The sequence below is a fragment of the Globicephala melas genome, chromosome 17 (assembly GCF_963455315.2).
Source record: "Globicephala melas chromosome 17, mGloMel1.2, whole genome shotgun sequence".
Taxonomy (NCBI): Eukaryota; Metazoa; Chordata; class Mammalia; order Artiodactyla; family Delphinidae; genus Globicephala; species Globicephala melas.
In genome coordinates, this window is record NC_083330.1 from 986,849 (window position 1) to 1,006,653 (window position 19,805).

Consider the following 19,805-nt stretch of genomic DNA (forward strand, 5'->3'; position numbering starts at 1 on the left):
TCCAGATCATCACCAGTGCCTGTGCCCCCCAGCAGACCCTCCGTGACCCCAGCGCCGGAGGCAGAGTTGATTCACGTTCACTGGACTGGACGGGAGCTCTGCGTGCCTGCGTCCTCGTCTCCTCCCTGCCCCTCATTCTTCGAGCCTGACTTCCTTTCCAGTTATTTCCATGCCCCCCCTCCTTTGCCAGTTGTTGAGATCTTAGCCATTTTCCAAAGCCCATCTACTTCACAAGACTGTTGCCATCGCTCGGGTCAACGCGATCCCGTATTTGTTTCTTCCCCTTGGCACCCGGGGTGGCCGTGCTCGCATGGGGGCAGGTGCGCCGCAGTCAGCTAGGTGAGGCCCCACGTACCCACCTCCTCTGTTGCTTGGAGCACAGGGCCCGGAACCTTGGAAGAGCTCCATCAGTGAGCATCCACGTGCCGGCCCAGGTGGCAGCATCCCAAGGACCGGCCCCAAGGAAAGACCAGATTTTAGCTTCAAAGAGGCAGCTCAGAGGCAAAACGAGCCTCAGGGCGCTAAAAGCGAGGGACCAGATCCTAAAGTGGCCCCTGGCCGGAGGTGGGATGCTCACACACACACACACACGTGAGCACACGGCCCCCAGGCTCCTCCCTGGCTCTGAGATCCATGGTGGAGGACCCCTGTGTAGGAGGCACATGGTCCAGCTGAGCGTCACCCGCTGGGATCTGGGATCTGCCATTTGTCTTGAAAGGCCAACACGATAGAGGCCTGGACCCCTGAACTTTGGGGGGCCCGACAGCAGGGGCACCAAGTGGAACAAAGGGCCTCCAGACGTGTGCGGGGGCTGCGTTTCGCCCACCTGGTGTCACATTCCAGCCGCAGCAGGACAGACAGATGCCCGGCCAGGTGAGGAGATGCAGTCTGCTCCCCTGGTGCGTCTGTTCCTGGATCGTGTGATGGGAGCAGATGCTGAGGCAACACGGCCGCAGGTGCAGAGAAAGGCGGAAGCCCAGGCCCTGGAGTGAGTGCTACGGAGCCCAGGGCCTCCAGGGGTGGCTCGGTTTTCTAAGTGACGGATCTGAACTTTCTCGTGGCGTAAACCCTCATCTGAGGGGCACTGTGTGTAAGAGGAAGCCTGGGCGGACCTTGGCGTCTGCAGACAGTGGCCCCACCGGACCCCTAGTCTTTGCATCCTCCTGCGCGAGGGGTCTGCCCTGAGGCTGCCCCGCTCACCCTGATGCTGACGCTGATACTGTTGCTGCGGGCGGTGCCTGGCCGGACCCCACTGGCAGACAGCCTCGGTCAGGCAGGGCTGGGGGCTTATGATTCCTCACGCATCTCACCTGCACAGGAGGCCTGAATTTGCTCCTGAAGCAAGCCCACGGCTGCATCCATGAGGGGTTTCACGCCCTGCCCTTTCCCTCGAGACGGCCCAGTGTCAACTGTACTGCACAGCCCTCGGGATGAGAGTTCAAAACTTCCCTGATTGTCTCTCTAGTTGCTTTAATTCAAAAATTATTATTTAGCATCCTCTGTCGCTAGTCAGCACACTGTACGCTTAGGTGAGACGGCTTGCCTCTTGCATCACTTAAAAATACGAATGAAATTATTGAAAATAAGAAGCTGTTCCCGAGGTAAACCCTGGCCTCCAGCAGCTGCTGGGGACCCTCAGAGGGGGGATTCTAGCTCCGCAGAGGTGTTGCGTCTGGTCCCAGAAGGAACGCGGCCGCCTCCCCCTGCCTCTCCGCATCCTGCTTCTGTTTATGAGGGTCATTGCTCTGCTGCAATGAACTGGCCGTCCTTCCACCGTGAATGTGCCCTGGTTCACGTAAAGGCTGCGCTCGGGGCCTGAGGCTGCTCCAGCCTGCCTTCCTTGCTGCTCCCGAGGGCATGCTCTGAGGAGCTGCTTAAGATTTTTAAATGAAAATTCTTATTTCTCTGATTGTAGACTCGCATCGTAGGCCTTATCCAGTTTCCCTCAACTTATAACATTTTGCAAACTCTAGTTCTGCGACATCACAACCAGGGTGGTGACATTGATACAACCCACCAATCCTATTCAGATTTCTCCAGTGTTACTTCTACTCGTGTATGTGTGTGTCTGTCTGTATGTGCATGTGTGCATGGTGTGCGTGTGCATGTATATATGTGTGTATGTGTGTATGGGTGTGTGTATGTGGCTATATACGTGTATGTGTGTATATGCATGTGTATGTGTGTGTGTTTCTTTAGGTCAGGTTCAAAAAGGTCACACCCGTGAGTAGAGAGATGACATGAACAAGGACAAATATAAAAGAAGGACAGGACATAGAACGTCAGATTTAAAGGTGACACGTACACCGAGGGAAGAAAACAGGAGAAACGCCAGACAGAGCCCTGAAACAAACACGTGAATGCAAAGTGGCTCATGAACTGCACTTACGGGCGTCCACCAGCGCCAGACTGTGTTTCTAGTAATTCTGCAGTGGGTTTGCGTCATCACCCCCATTTTTCAGAGCAGAAGATGGAGGCCGGGAGAGCCAGGTCTGCCCATTGGGTTCACTTCGAGCCCAGTTCTGCTGCTCTAACGTGGTTCTAAAGCTGCCGTCTAAGGACCAGAAGAGCCATAAGGAGAGCTCAGCCAGGGTTCAAGGTCCTCTGTGGTCCACCTGGTCGTCCTTCCCTCTCCCTAGCCCCCGATATTTTTACCGTCTCCATAGTTTTCACCTTTCCCAGGATATCATATTGTTGGAACCGTACCGTGTGTCGTCTTTTCAAATTGGCTTCTTTCCTCTGTGTCTTGCCACGGCTTGAGAGCGCCTTTCTTTTTAGCGCTGAATCACATTCCATTGTGTGGACGTCCCATGGTTTATTTATCTCCTCACCTCCTGAAGTTCAGTGAACATCCATCATCTCATATAGAGCCGGAAAAAAAGTACTTTTTTTTCCCCGTGATCAGAACTCTTAGGATTTACTTTCTTAACAGTTTTCATGTTCCATACCGCAGTGTTAACTGTAGTCACCACGCTGTGCATCCCCCGTCCTTATTCATCGTATAACTGGGCGTTCGTGCCCTTTGACCACCTTCCTTCAGTTACCCTCCCCCCACTCCCACCTCTGATGACCACGGATCTGAGGTTCAGATCTCTTTTTCTATGGATTTGGTTTGTCTTTCTTTTCTTCCATTTTTTCAAGACTTCACATATAAATGAGATCATACAGTGTCTGTCTTCTTCTGTCTAACATTTCATTTAGCATAAAGCCCTCCAGGTCCATCTGTGTTGTCACAGATAGCAGGATTTCCTTTTGTATGGCTGAATAATATTCTGACACACACTATCGTCTATCTGTCTATCTCACATCTTCTTTGTCCATTCATCTGTTGATGGACACTTAGGTTGTTTCCGTGTCTTGGCTCTTGTGATTCATTTTGAGTTAATTTTCATGATGGTTATAAAGTCTGTGTCTGGAATCTTTTTTTTTTTTTTTTTTTTTGCACACAGATGTCCAGTTGTTCCAGGACCATTTGTGAAAAGACTATCTTTTCTCACTGAATTGCCTTTGCCCCTTTGTCAAGGATCAGTTGACTACATTCATGTGGGTCTATTTCTGGGCTCTCTAACCTGTTCCAATTCATCTATCTGCCTGTTCTTTCACCAATACCACACTGTCTTGATTACTGTAGCTTCACAGTAAATCTTGAAGTCAGGTAGTGTCTATTACCAGACTTTGCTCTCCTTCCGCACTGAGGTGTTATTTCAGATCTTTTGTCTTTCCATATAAACTTTAGAGTCAGTCTGTGAATATTCACAAAATATCTTGTTGGGATTTTGCTTGGGACTGTATTTGGCATGGCCTTTTTCAAGTGCTGAAAAAAAGAATTGTCATTTGCAAATTCTATATCAACCAACTACTCTTCAAGAATGAAAGCACATGTTCAGATATATCAAGACATATTTGGAAGAAGTAAAACCTAGAAGAATATGTTTCCAAAATATAGTGGCCACAACCACTGTGGAAAACAGTCTGGAGGCTCTTCAAACATTTAAAAATAGAGCTACCTTAAGACCTAGCAATCCCACTTGTTGGTATAAACCCAAAGGAAACGAAAACGGTGTTTCAAAGAGGTATCTGTGCTCTCAGGTTCATTGCAGCATTATTCACAATAGGCAAGATATGGAAACAACCTCAGTGCAGCCAGTGGATGGATGGACGGATAAAGAAGATGTGGTGTATATACAATAGAACATCAGCCATGAGAAAGGAGGAAGTCCTGGCTTTTGCCACAGCATGCAAGGACCTTGAGGACGTTATACGTCCTCAAGGTGCAAAAAGTGCAATAAGACCGACAGAGAAAGACAAATACTGTGTGACATCACTTATACGTGGAATCTGAAAAAGCCACACTCACAGAAATAGAGTCTGGAATAGTGGTTTCCAGGGACTGGGGTTGGGGTGAATGGGGAGATGTAGGTCAAGGTGTACAAACTTCTAGTTTGAAGGTGAATAAGTTCTGGGGATCTAGTATACAGCACAGGGATTATAGTTAAGGATACTGTATTATAGACTTGAAAGTTTCTAAGAGAGTAGATCTTTAATGCTCTCACCACAGAAGAGAAATGGTAGTTATGAAACATGATGGAGGTGACGGCTGGCACTATGGTGGTTATCATTTTGCCACATGTAAGTGCATCAAATCAACACGTTCTACACCTGAAATGTATGCAATGTTATATACCAATTATGTCTCAGTAAACTGGGGGAAAAAGGCATATCTTGAAGCATAAAACTAGAAGAATATGTTTTCAAAAGACATATCCTAAGGAACGACTATTAGGAAATTCTCTAAACAGAAAGGAAATGATAAGGAAGGAATCTTGGGACATCAGGAAGGAAAGTAGAGCACGGTAAGAGCAAAACTATGGGTAAATACTGTAGGCTTTCCTTCTCGTCTTGAATTTTGTAAATTACGTTTGATGGTTGAAGCGAAGACTTTACCACTATCTTATGTGGTTCTAATTTTATGTAGAGTACACACATCAGATTATTCAATTGTGGAAATTAACACAACATTGTAAGTCAACCATACTTCAGTAAAATTTAAGAAAATAATTAAATTGTAAACGTGGGAGGATAAATGGAAGCGCCGTGAAGCAAGCTTTCTCCACATCACGGAACTGGGCAGGTAATGACACCAGCGAACTGGGACGGTGTACAGTATGACACCTGCAATGACCATTAAATAGATACACTCAAAGCCACTAAAGATAAATAAAACTGGATTCCTAAAAAATGCCCAAGTAACCCAGCGGAACTCAGGAAAAAGAAAACAGAGAAACGGGCTGTTGTGGACCGAGTGTTTGTGTCCCCGCTGGCCTCGAATTCATACGTTGAGATCTAATCTGCACCGTAATGGTATTTGGAGGTGGGGCCTCTAGCGGGAAACGAAGTCATGGCTGTGGGGACTCCTGGTGGGATTAGTGCCCTTGTAAGAAGAGGCAGACAACCTGCTCCCTCTGCTCCTCCCTGGCAGGCACACAGAGGGAAGCTGGCCGTCTGCACCCTGGAAGAGGGTCCTCACTGGAAGATCACCATGCTGGCACCCTGATTTTGGCTTCCCCGCCTCCAGGACTGTGAGAAGTAAACAAACAAATAAGCCACCCAGCCTATGGGACTTTGTTATACCAGCCTGAACCTACTAAAACACAGACAGTCACCAATGACAACAGGTAACCAGAGAGAACAAACAGAAAACAGAAAATAAAATGTCAGACTTACCCTAAGAACAGAAATTACATTACAGTTGATTGGTCTACATACTCCAAAGACAGACATTGACAACGTAGATGAAAAAACATGACCAAACTCTACACTGGGTGCAAGAGACCTACTTCAAATATAGCAACATAGGCAGGTTGAAAGTAAAGTGATAGTAAAGATATATCATGCAAATAGTATTTGAAAGAAATGAGGTTATATTAGTGACAGATATTATACTAATATCAGATTACATTATATTGCTATCAGATATATCAGACTTCAGAACAAAGAAGATTACCTGAGGTAGAGGGAGTCATTATATGACAGAAGAACCAGTCCACCAGGAACACATCTCCATTCTGAATTCGTTTTCAATTTCATCAGTGTTGCTAGTAATCACACAGCATGTCTTTTTCTTGTCAAAGAGAACTGAAACCCTTTTTTCTTCTCCCTCCCTCCCTCTCTCTCTCTCTCTCTCTCTCTCTCTATATATATATATATGCATGCATATGTATATATGTAGTCTTCTATATATGTATCAGGATAAGCCCGTTTTTTATGAAGGAAGTAGGCATAAATATTAGATCTGTGATCTATATATACTTAGTGTGTTTAAATAATTTTGAGCTCTGGCTTTACATCTTTAGAAAATGATATTGTTTCTGTAGACCAGCATTTTTCTTTGGTTCCAAGTATTAGTATAAGATATTTCTACTACTTCAGTCCTGTATGGGGGTATGGTATGTACATGCACACACTCTCACACCCACATATTGGAGAATTCTTTGAGTTCCATGGTTGCTACCAAGATCCAGGGTCCAGACCACACGGGGTCTATGTTATGCTGGCCAAGTGGATTGCTGTCTCTGACAGTAGGAAGATTGACTTTTAAAGAGAAAGACATCAAAAGGCATGTGGTCCCCTTCTCTCAAAACATGTTGAATATAGTTAGTGCACAAGGGATGAATGGAAATGAGTTTCGGGACTGATTTACCTTCAGTCTTTCTAGAAAAAGAGACATTTAGGCCATATTTGAATTGAAGTTAAATCAGCCCCACTCCCAAAACTCATTCATCTCACACACACACACACACACACACACACACACACAAACACACATTTTTATCCTCTTAACAAAGATTTATACACCATAAGCCTTCTTACCTAACAACTAACCTTGTCATAGTTTCCTAGTCATTTATTTGTGGATCAGGTTACCTGTTCAAGGTAAGACTGGACCAGGATGTCTTGATGAAAAATTGAAACTTGACTCGATATATTTGAATCAATAAAGGAACAGGCATCAACGAGAATGTTGATACCTGATGTCACTGCAATTTTACGTAATTTTCCTCCTAAAATGCCACTAATAACTTGATAAGTATGTCATATAATGTGATGACAATGACGTCCTTACTTTCATTAAAAACAACCAAACTTCTTTATTATAGAATTGTCATAATATTGCCATTGTTGCTTTTACCTGTTGATCTCCCTCCCGTCTCTCTCCTCCCCTCCCCCTCTTCTCTGTTTCTGCTCTGCTATGTTTGCTCGCTGCTTTTATCTCTTAGATTCTACATGTAAGTGAGATCACACAGTATTCGTCTTTCTCTCTGACTTATTTCACTCAGCATAATACCCTCGAGGTCCATCCATGTTGTTGCAAATGGCAAGGTTTCAGTCTTTTTTATGGCTGGGTAATATTCCATTGTGTATTTATACACCACATCTTCTTTATCCATTCATCCATTGATGGACACTTAGGTTGCTCCCATGTCTTGGCTATTACAAATAATGCTGCTATAGGGGTCCACGTATCTTTTCAAATTAGTATTTTCATTTTCTTTGGAAAAATACCCAGAAGAGGAACTGTTGGATCGTATTACGGTAGCTCTATTTTTAACTTTTTGAGGAACCTCCCCACTGTTTTCCACGGCTGCACCAATTTACATTCCCACCCACAGTGCACGAAGGTTCTCCTTTCTCCACACCCTCCGCGCCATTCGTTGTTTGTTGTCTTTTTGATGACAGCCGTTCTGACAGGTGTGAGGTGGTGTCTCATTGTGCTTTTGACTTGCATTTCCCCTGATGATTAGTGATGTTGAGCATCTTCTCATGGGTCTCTTGCCATCTGTGTGTCATCTTTGGAAAGATGTCTATTCAGGTCCTATGCCCACTTTTAAAATGTATTCTGTACACGGTTCACTAACAACAAACTATCAGAAAGAGGAGTAAAGAAAACAATCCCATTTACAATCAAACTGACGGGAAAAAATTACCCAGGAGTAAATCTAACTGAGGCGGTAAAAACCTGTACTTGGAAAAGGATAAGACACTGACGAGAGAAACTGAAGGCAACCCTAATGGAAAGATACACTGTGCTCAGATTTTGGCATTTATTGTTGTTATTAAAAATGTGAGAAGAAACAAAACTGGAAGGAATATTTCTTTCATCTTTTGAAGAGAATGGTGATATTAACCTGCAGAACAACCCAGAGTTGGAGTTGACGTCAAGAACCGCCTTCCCCCTCCCCCTTGTGTGACCTTGACCTTGTGCAGGTCACCTGACCCTGTAGGTGACAGTGACGGTGCTGAGGACGCAGACAGGACAACCATGAGGACCGAGAGAGGCCGGGCAGCCCTCATCACCAGATTTATCACCGCTTTGAGACGCTCAAAAATCGGTCCTTCTTTCACCTATTTCTACCCAAGCAACTATGGTGGCAAAACCCCTTACTTCATGTTTTTTCTTTTTACATTACTGACCTTGATTTTTCACCAATTTTACCTAATTCAGGTGGCTTTACCTGATTGTATTCCAGCTTTCTGTAGACTTGTAATCTTCATTTCCAGTACTGCTTACATAGCCTTCCCCCTCTTGGCTTCTCCATGCATTTAATGGCTACCTTACTGGAAACAGAACAATCGCCCAGGGAACGGTAAAGTGGATGGTCAAGCAGTTTAGAGACTGACTTTCTACTGCATTACCCTGGTAAAATGTCAGATTTTCTCAAGACACGCAACACTTCCATTTCATGGACTATTAAAAAGGAAAATGTGCTTCACTCATCCAGTTTCCTGTGTCCTCTCGTGCAGGCATGTCGAGCCATCGATCATTCCCTGTGGACAATCCCGGGTGGAAAGACTCGTGGGCACTCGGGGACGTCCAACAGGCCGTCAAGGGTGAGGAGAAGGTGGGGGACATGAGGGCCCGACACCCTCCGCTTTGTAACAGGGTATGACTTCTCACGGTGTAACAGCGCACATTCATCCTGGGATGAATTTAACTCTGCTCTTTGTAGCAAAGACAAAAGATAACCGTGGCGTGCCCCTCGCGTCTCCAGTTCCCAGACAAGGATGAGGCTGGCAGCTCGGGCGGGAATGTGGTTTCCTGGCCCCTTTACCTCGACTCTAGGGAATAACAGGAACGTGGTATCTTATTCACACCCCGTCATCCAGGTTGTAGCAGGAGATTTGTCCATAGAGATGGCTCCTGGAGGAGCCCTGACCCGTCAGCCGCCCCCTGGAAGAGCTGAGTGAGCGGAGAGTGAGCTGCCGGCTGGAAGGCTCCTAGGTGAGCCGTCGGGACCCTCCGACGTCAGCGCCGGGGTGGCGCCTGGTGGCCCCTGGTATGTGTGTGCCCCATGGACGGAGACGGATTTCCTGGTGTGCGGCACCCAGCGTGCTGCTGGCTGCTGGGGCCGCGCGTGCCTTTCCTGCGTGTCCCTGAGGAGTCTGAACGATTGGAGTGGAATCAGGGTCCAGGGGCCAGGGACCTGCTCATCCTCTCCAAGAAGCTTATACGCTCATCAGAAAGGTGGAACAATGTGAATGGTTAGAGATCTTCAACTTTCAAAGCCTCCCGTCCTCAGCAAGGTCAAGCGAGGCTGTGACAGACACCAGCATCTCCAGCTGGCCCGGCACCCACCAGTGCTGTCCACACCTCCCCGGGAAAGGTGTCCTGGGAGGAGAGGGCAGAATTGGCTGCGTGCCCTACAGCCCTGTCCCATTCCCCTCAGCCCTTCCCTGCCTGGGACAGGGAAGTGGTCCCGGAGGTGCTGAGTCATCACGAGGTGCCGCTGTGCAGGGGCGGAGGGTGCAGGTGGCCCAGGGGTATCGATCCCACCCTCTTCCCGTGAGAAGTAAGTTCATGTTTGCGTGGCCAGCTTGCCTTGTCTTTCTCTTCCTCGCAGCCAGACGCCTTCCTAAGGGTACAAGGTCCTGCCTCAGCTGCTGCTTGCCCTCCTGTCCATGCTGTCTTAGTGCAGTGTAGACGATGTGAGTTGTGCACGTGCATATACACTCACTGCCCTCCATCCTGCTGCAGGGTTCCCAGTGTGGACAATGTGGGCTGTGCAGAGCCCTTGCCCAGTGGTGTCTGGGGGCGCTGCCAGCCACTCTGGCCTTGGTTCTGTGCCGTTTGCAAGCCCATCTCGGGCGATGTCTTCACACACTCCTCTGCTGTCTTGGAACGGCTTCTTCCCGCCCCTCTCACCCCCGCCCAGCCAGCACTTTGTGGCCTGGACGACTCCTCCTGATTCCCCGGAGCCTCAGTTTCCCTGTTGCTGTCAGGAAACGTAGACACAGAGCTCCCCGTGACCCTTGCTTTAAACTCTCACAGCAACATTTATTTTCCTTCAACATGTTCATCGTAGTTATAAGCAAATAATCCTTTGCGTGGTGGAAAGGTGATTTTTTTTCCTTGTGCCTGGCTGCAGGAGAGCACGGGGCACGTGCTTTCGTGGGTGTGTTCGTCTGGCATGTGGCAGGGCACAGGGCACGTGAGGGGGACTTGAGAAGTGCATCAACCCGGGAGGAGTAGTGGATCAGCTCGTGTGCAGTGAACTCGGCCACGTGTTCCTTAAACGCAGGGACGGCTGGGCGGACCTAAGAGCAGGAAACCAGTGCGAGTCACTTGGGCTGTGACGTTCCTAGTCTGACCCCAGCGGGGCAGCTGACCTTGCCAGAGGCCGGCAGCCTGGGCACAGGGACAGGGCTCTGGCGGCAGGGAGGCCAGGGAGCGTGGGCCAGGGAGCTTCACGGGTGCAGTGGAGGAACACTAGACCCGGGCAGGTTCTCACGTGCTCACCTTGCGCCCGGTGGCCCCCTCCTTCCTGCTTCCTTGCTGACGCCTCCACAGCTGGGGCCGCCGTCTGCACTCTCAGCTCAGCTGGCCAGGGGGCCGCAGGGCTGCCCCAGGGCCACCACCGTGATTTACACCGCCACACATTCGTTCCACCTTCTAGGGAAAGTGGGATAGGATGAGACATAAAGAAACATTATTTCCCGAAGGTGGACTCCATTTCTTTAACCATTCATAAGTGTCAAAAAATAACTTACGACCCCTCGGGGGCTGGTATTGTATTTCAGTGACTCTCCCGCTGTGACTGCTGTGTACACCCTAGAGCATCCCCCTCCCCCATGGGCGCACCCTGTGCACGCACAGCTGTGTCCGCGAGCGGCAGGGCGGCGGGACGCCGTCACGCCGGGGGAGTGTCAGCGCGCGCCGCACGGGGTGAGGAAACCGTCCCGTTCGTGTTGTTCTTGTGATTGATTAAATCTGGCTTTTGTGAGCCCATAAAAAGAGAGGCAGTCGGGGGACTCTGGGCTCAGTGCAAATGTGAACTACCTCTGGCAGGTGCTTTCAGCCCTGAGAAGTCTGCCCGTTAACACGCAGGACGGCCATCCTGTGATGCCGCGATGCTCTGTCTGGGCCCCGGGGACAGAGAACGGGGCCTCCGAGCATCCAAACAGGCGTGGGGACCACGGCGAGTCCTCTGCTTCCCCACATGCAGGAGCTGTCAGGGAAGCACGAGGTAAGATAAAATTGCATGTTTATTCGTTAGTAAAAGAGACCAAAGAGTATAGTCGCCGACTGTAGTTTTTATTATGGTATGGCAGTATCGTTTAGCCTTATTATATCCGCTAATTAAAAGTTTTCTTACGTTTTCCGAAGGGGCAGCCCCAGAGAGTGCCTGGCCTGGATGTGAGACCCCAGGGGAGGCCTGGGGTTGTGGAGGGATGGGGGGGTCATGCGGTGTGCCCGGACAAGGGTGAGGCATGGTATTTAAGGGGACCCCAAAGAACAGACGACCCCCCTCAAACCTGGAGCCAAGATAAATAATAGTTAATGCAATATTTAAAAAAAAATTCACGTAGGCAAACTACGGTGCGCTGGCCAGTCGCCTGTGGGTTTTTTTGTATTTTTATTTATTTATTTTTTTCAGTCATCTGTTTTTGTAAATAAAGTTTACTTGGAGCCCCAGGGCTGGGATGAGGGTGAGGCAGGGCCCTGAAAATGCAAGATGGGAGCCTGTCTTTATTCTAAGTAAATAGAAAAAAGTTTTCTTACATTTTCTGCTCTGATGGTGTTGAAAACAGGGGCTCTTCTGAAATTTTTGTGATTTACTTTAAAATAACCACGGGACAGAATCAAGAGCCCAGAAATAAACCCTAAGCACCTATAGACACAACTAGTGTTTGATAAGGGAGACAAGAACACTCAATGGAGAAAAGGCAGTCTCTTCTGTAGATGGTGCTAGGAAAATTGGATATTCACATGTAAAAGAAGGACCCCATCTTACACAAAAATTAACTAAAAATGGATTAAAGACTTAAATGTAAGACTCGACACCGTGAAACCCAGAAGAAAACATAGGAAAAAAATCTCCTTGACATGGGTCTTGGTAATGATTTCTTGGAAATCACACCTAAATCACAAGCAACAAAATAAAAAAGAAACAAGTGGGACTACATGAAACTAAAAAGCTTCCGCACAGCAAAGGAAACCATCAACAAAGTAAAAAGACAGCCTACCAAACGGGAAAAATATTTGCAAACCATATATTTGATATGGGATCATATCCAAAATACATAGAGAACTCATACAACTCAATAGCAACAAGTGAAATAATCCAATTAAAACATGGGCAGAAGATCGGAAGAGACATTCTTCCAAAGGAGGCATGCAGATGGCCAACAGGTACCTGCAAGGACGCTCAGCATCACTAATCATTAGGGAAATGCAAGTCAAGACCATAATGAGCTGGCACCGCACACCTGTCAGGATGCTCATCGTCAGAAAGACAAGAAATAACAAGGGCTGGCGAGGAGGTAGAGAAAAGGGAAGTCTTGTACAGCGTTGGCGCAGCGACTGTGGAAAACAGTGTGGAAGTTCCTCGAAAAGTGAAAAATAGAGCTGCCTTAGGAGCCAGCAGCCCCACTTTGGGGTATTTATCCAAAGGAAAGGAAAGCACTAAGTCGAAAATATATACGCACCCTGATGTTCACTGCAGCACCGTTTACAATAGCCGAGACATACCAACAGCCTAAGTGTCCCTCAGTGGATGAGTGGATAAAGAGGGTGTGTGGAGAGCACGTACACAGCGGGACGCTGTTCCGCCACGAGGCAAAAGGAAATATTGCTGTTTGTCACAACATGGATGGGCCTTGAGGGAATTGTGTGAAACTAAGTGAAATAAGTCAGAGAGAAAGGCAAATACTGTGTGACATCACTATATGTAGAATCTAAAAAAAAAAAATTAAAAACCCCGCCGAACTGCTAGTGAGATGAGATTTGCAGTCACCAGAGGCAGGGGAGAGGAGAGGGGTAAGACTGGAGGAAGGTGGTCGGAATGAACAGACGTCCGGTTGCAGGAAGAATAGGACGAAGGCTGTGATGCCCAGCGCGGTGACCATAGTTTACACTCTGCCCTACGGTGACAGGAAAGCTGCTAAGAGAGGACATCCTAAGAGCTCTCATCACAAGGAGAAATGTATTTTTTCTTTTTCTTCCTTTTTTGTGTCTGTATGAGACGCTGACTGTTCAGTAAACTTATCGTGATGATCGTTTCACAATATACGTAAGTCAGGTCATCACGTTGTACACCTCAAACTTACACAGCAATGCACGTCAACGATTTCCCAGTAAAACTGGAAAAAGTAAGATAAAAAGGAAATCTGTCCTGTCCCCACATCTAGTCCCTTCCTCTCTCTGCAAAGCGTCAGACCTGGTCCCCTCCTCCGTCAGCCCCGCCAGCCCTCCGCGCGCCCTGAGCAACCCCAGGAGGCCCAGGCCCCTCTGAGGATGCGCACCGGCAGGCTTGCGCCCTGAATCTCTGAAAGCTCCACATCTTATCTAACTTTCACAGAACACGAAATATCACGTGGCTGTGAACTTGGGTCTGAGCCACAGCCCTGGCGTTAGGGATTCCACGCCGTGACAGAGGGAGAGAAATCCACCGTGAACGCGCGGATTCTGAGCAGATGCGGGAACAGCTGACCCGGGAGCCCGGGCTCCGAGCAGGTGGCGGATGCTCTGGACGCAGGGAGCCTGGTCGGAGGCACAGTGAGAGCAGCGGGTCAGGCCCTGCAGCGCCGGGCGGCTGAGTCCACGCCTGCAAGCCACTCCCCAGTGGAGCCCGGCCAGGGCGGATGGCTGCCAGACAGCCGGGCGGATGAGTCAGCCCCGGAAATAATCCGGCTGGGACCCAGTGGGACAGCAGAGAACAGAAGGGTCAGGAGCAACAGGTGGGCCGGCCCTCAGGAAGGGTTCAGGGACTCACAGCAGGTGGCAGGGGAATGAGGGCGGGGGGATGGGCACGTGGTGGGACCCCAGGAGGGGGGATGGGCAGGCGGCGGGGGGTGGCGGGTGGGCGGGCCCAGCGGGTGTGGGACCTGCAGGCTTTCCTCGTGATTCTGGCTGCAGGTGCCGTCCCGGCACGTGAGGGCCAGTGGGGCCAAAGTGCACCTCATTCTTCCAGGTTATTGATCTGCTTTTAAAGGAAGAGGCTTGGGACACTGGACCGATATTCACTTTAAATTAACAGTTTAGGGCTTCTCTGTGTGATTTTCAAAGTGTCAAAGGGAAGCGCAGAGGATCAAGTTGTTCCAAAGAATGATGGGGCACCAGAAGAGCATAGGAAGGGCGGCCTGGACGGCGGCGGGGGTGGGCACTGCGCGCAGGTGCGCTGGCCGCTGGGCGGGCCGGGACCGTCCCGCGTGGGCTGGAGCTCAGGCGAGCACTCCGGTCTGCCTTCCACCCGAGCGGCTGCACGTGGCTGAGGCCCCCAGGCTCACTCTGGGGAGGGGCTGGCCCGCCTGGCCCCATCGGGCAGGCCCTGCCTCGCCCTGGGGGGCGCGGGGCTGGGCAGGAGTTCGGGGCACACGGCCCTCAGCGGTGCTGTCTGCTCCGCCCCTGGAGCCCTTCCACGACCTGCTCAGCCCTGACTATGGGGCAAGAGTTAGTCTGCACCCGAGTCCCGGCATTTGTTCAGGCTTGCGACCTGCATGAGCTCCCCTGTCCTGGGCTGACTCCGTCTCTGCACTACAGTCGGGGCAGAGGAAGGGCTGGTGTTACTGGAAAGAAACCCTTTCCGGATGCCCAGCCCCGGCCCAGAGATGGTGCTGGTGTTCTTTCCTCCGCCTCGAGTTCCATCCACTTCAGCACGTGGCCCCTGGGGGCGGTCCAGGCCCCTCTGCATCCCTGTTGTAGCGTTGTCAGCACTGCCCGGGGTGCAGGGGGAGACAGGGTGAGGACGGTGGGAGAGCTGGTCCTGGGGTCGGGAGAAGGGGAGCGGCAGGAAGGGATGTGGGCGTGCACACATCTGCCAGAGGTGTGTGTTCTGTCTTCCAGACGCCTTGAGTCTGTGTTATCCCCATGGTGCCAGGCGAGGGCTCCCGCTTCAGGCCTCGCTGACCAAAGGGTTCGAAGGATGCTGCAGCCCAAAGGAGTCCACTTTTCCAAGGAAGAACGAGGGGACTTGGGTGGCCAGCAGCGTCTGGAGTCAGGGGTGTCAGAAATGGCACCTGGGGGGCTTCCCTGGTGGCGCAGTGGTTGAGAATCTGCCTGCTAATGCAGGGGACACGAGTTCAAGTCCTGGTCTGGGAGGATCTCACATGCTGCGGAGCAACTAGGCCCGTGAGCCACAACTACTGAGCCTGCGCGTCTGGAGCCTGTGCTCCGCAACAAGAGGGGCCGCGATAGTGAGAGGCCCGCGCACCGCGATGAAGAGTGGCCCCCACTTGCCGCAACTAGAGAAAGCCCTCACACAGCAACAAAGACCCAACGCAGCCAAAAATAAATAAATAAATTTATTTTTTTAAAAAAGAAATGGCAGCCGGACCAGGACTCCAGGGAAGCTCTGGACAGAGGCCGGGCCTGGGTGGCCCAGAGGGAGGAGTGGCCCGCAGGGCTTGGCCGGGGCGCGGGCAGGGCCAGAGCCATCTCCTGGGGCAGCGCTGGGCCAGCTCTGTCTTGGGCCCATTCTGGGAAAATGTCCCGTCCTCTCCAGAGTCACCGGCGTGCCGGCGGGTCTCAGAGCAGTGCCCTGGCCAGCGCCCAGCCTGGCGGCTAGACCAGCAACGTGGCTGCGACCTCCTGTGCATTTGTACTGGGTCCCACTGACTTGCCATCCAAGATCGGGTTTGAAAATGTATTTTTACATAATATCATCCAATCACGGTCTTCTTAAAGGTATGCGGCATCAAAGAATGCCATTGACTGTGATTTATAGCATGACACTGAAAAAATGCAAATGTATTTGCACCTCTATTACTGCCTTGCTCTTTTCCTTTACACATAACGCGGGGTTCCGGGGATAAATGAGGGGGAGTCTGAACAAGAGACGGACCTCAAGGGAAGCAGAGTTTTCTTGATAACCAGAAATATTAGAACTTGGATCTGGGATTAATTATCTGAATCTTTTGAAAAATTATCGTTTTGATTCCTCATCTGAAAATCCTGAAATTCTACGGTCCCTTGAGGGTGTGAATCAAATAAGCAAAATGAAGTGGGTAAAACTCTTTGGATTTCTTGGGGAGGGAGGGCTGAGAAGGGCCTGCTTCCTGAAGACTCAGCCCCTCGGGGAGCGGCAGCCCTGATTCACAGCTGCCCTGCACCTGCCCCCAGCTGTTCGTGCTGGAAATGGTATGAACTAGCGACACTCAGATTTGTAACCTGGGGACTCGGGGGTGGGGGGTTAATTCTGTCCCTTGAGGGCTGCAGACACACCTTTTCCTCATCTCCTAGCTTCCTTTACACTTAAGAGAAGATCACCATGTGCTTCTTTAAAGGAACCCTGGTCCAGGCGACGTAGCAGCTTCCCATTATGTGGCATCCTTCTCTGAGGCCCTGTATCCTGTCATCATTGTTATCTCTAACCTGATGACTTGATGCCAAACTTCCTAAAATGTGGCTTTACTCCCAGAATTTCAATGCAGTGGAGGCACTTAATATCTCTTAACTCTGTTTCTACCACCTTCTTGTTCGTCTGTTTTTGCCAGTATTTAGGAATAACAAAGGGTAATTCGAATGAGTGATGCTTGGTGTGTACACATGCGGGGGAGGAGAAATGGAAAATAAATAGAACATGGACAAGAGGTGACAGGAACAGAAACATCATTCTTTACCTCATGTGACGGTTTTGGACACCAGCGGCATCAGTCTGAGACCTTGGACCAAGGTCTTGGATTCAAGGTTCTGTCTGCAGTTTCTAGACATTTGGATAGGTTTTATGATGTTATACTCTTCAAGGAATCAGGTCAAGTTTCTTTCTATGCCACAGAGTCTATATGGGAGTAGTTTATTCCCAAATACTTGCAGAGTGCCCAAGACAGCCCTTTCTTTTACATCTTAGAGCTGGCATTTGTATCTTAGAGATGGGTACGTTGAGGAAGGACAGAGAGGAAAGTCCAGCTGATTGGCCTTCGTGTGAGAGCGTAGAGCCTGTGTTGGGAGGAGACACATGTACGTGAAGCTATAAATATTCATGGTGTTTAAAGTTTATGCCGTTTTTTTGTCTGTTTGGATTTTCCACACAGTTGATCATGTCAACTGTGAACAAGGTGGTCTTATTTCCTCCTTCCTAATCTGGATTTATTTCCCCAAACCCTTGGGGTCAGGCTGGCTGGAGCTGGCTGGATTTGGGTCTTTCCCTTCCCCCGGGGCAGTTAGTCTCTGATAAACCCCAGCTGGTTAGACTCTGGTTAACTAGTTTTCCTTGAGGCCAGGCCTTGTTGAGAAGAACAGGGTGCTCTGGTGTTTTTCAGAGAGCTTTCGCCTCCCCCTTCCAGAAGCCCAGGGGACTTTTCTCTGCTTTTTACCGTGGGAACCTGGCCAGGATTCCACCACATCATGAGGCCTGGGGCTGGGGCCCCCTGGAGCATTAACTCTCAGACTTGCCCACGTGGGGCCCCGGCTGTCCTTTCCTTGCGGTCCGGGTCCTACTCTGGATGCACGGCAGTGTCTGCTCCTGTGCTCTGCTCCGGGAAAGAATGACCACCACGCTGGCCTGGACTCGTGCCGATGCCGTGTCCCCGCGAGGGATCCACGAGTACTTGCCATCCTTCAGTCTGTTCGGGTTGTCACTTGTCCTGAGGATGGAGGCATGGCTTCCAAGGTCCTCACGTGGGAACCTGAAGCTGGAGGCCCGGGAGGGGTTTTTCCGTGGATTCCTGCAGCTGGTTAGTTTTCTGGACCTCACCCAGGTGACGCTCCCCTTCCCCAGAATTTCTAGGTGTGTGTCAAGTGCAGGACTGGTTCTTTCCCCACGGAAGCATGATAACAAGTTCAGTTAACACAGTGCTGAGCACACGTTCCTTCCTTCCTTCCTCCATCCGTGGAATGTGCCTCCTAAGTGCAGGCGCCGTTCTGGGTTCTGGAGTCATTGTGAGCAGGACAAACACAACTTTGCCCTCCAGAGGGGTCGCCCTGGTGGGTGGTGGGCAGCGATCACGGCGAATGAGGAAACACAGAGCGTGTTAGGTAGTGACACCTGCTACGAAGCAGAATGAAACACGGGAGGAGAGCAGGTTGGAGACCAGGGCTGTTCGGACAAGCCAGCCAGTGACACTCTGTCCACAGGACGGCTCAAGCCACTCCTGAGAGCACGGAGGGGAGTGGGTGTGGGTGGGGGGAGATCGGTCATGAGGCTCATGGCCGGTGCCAAGACAGCCCGTGTAGGCTTGGAGCAGAGCGGAAGCAGTGAAGGTTGTAGGAAGAGGACAGACTCTGGACGAACGCTGGTGGTGAGGATGGTTGTCAGGGATGCAGCTGCCGGCAGGGGCAAAGCCGTGCAGGTAGGGGTGGGCAGGGACGGACTGCCTGTTACACACCTGCTCAGGTGGAGGCTGCATGGCGATCGGAACTTTGGAGAATTCTGCCCTTAAACAGCCGCCCAGTCACGCAGACCCGTGGACAGCAGGCCTCTCCTTGGATCCGCGTGCAGGATCATTTCAGACGACGTGACCAGCCGGGGTCAGGATGCCGCTCCGGAAACCGGCTTCAGCGTGAGTTCTCCAGGACGTCGCTATCGTCTTCTTGTTCTGCACGCCCTGCTGTCCTCAGCGTCTGCCCAGGACCAGCAGATCTGGCTGGCTCTGAGTCCTGCTGCCAACGAGGCTGCAGCCTTTCCCCTCCTTTTAGAGGGACTGGTGTGGGGGGGCGCATTTGTCCCCAGGGCATTGTGTCAGCTTGAGTGACGAGCCCGGGGGATGGTGACCTCAGAGGAGAACCCTGTGCTTGCCGGCTTGGACCGGGGTGATTCCGCCGCGGGCATGTCTGGGGTTGTCGCAGCTGGTGAGGGCTGGCGCTAGAGCACAGAGGCTGAGGACGCTGCTGACCCCCCTGAGACGCAGGACAGCCCCCTTGAAGCATTACCTGCCCCAAAGGCCAGAAGGGACGAACCTGAGAAAATCAGGGCTGACCTGAGACGAGGTCCCTGCTGACCCCCTCGGAGGACAGACGGACACCTGAGACTAGATCCTATCTGGGAGGAGGGCGGAAGGGGGGCACCCACGTCTCCTACAGGCCTTCCTGCTGCTCCTGGCCACGCGGTCATCACTTCTCTCCAGACCACTGGGCAGCCTCCGCTGGGCCCCCCTTATGCCCACCCCATAGGTGCCCGACGTCCATTTAGGAGGCAGGGGAGACTCCCTCAGGTGCAGCTGAGAAACATTGAATAGCCTTCCTTTGAAGCTTTGAGCTTGGTTTAATGTCTACTGTGGAAAAGTGCAAGACAGAGACTCAGACCTTCAGCACCTAGGGCGTCTGTAGATGTTCCCAGGGGGATTCTCTCCAATCCAGGGGATGCAGTCAAATT

The 19,805-nt window shown here is 50.6% G+C and overlaps 1 protein-coding gene across 1 annotated transcript in view; it reads left to right on the forward strand.

The window, feature by feature from the left end:
- PPDPFL (pancreatic progenitor cell differentiation and proliferation factor like) overlaps positions 1-19,805 on the forward strand; it is a 158,030-nt gene that overhangs the window by 38,682 nt on the left and 99,543 nt on the right. The gene's annotated exons all lie outside the window — the stretch shown is intronic.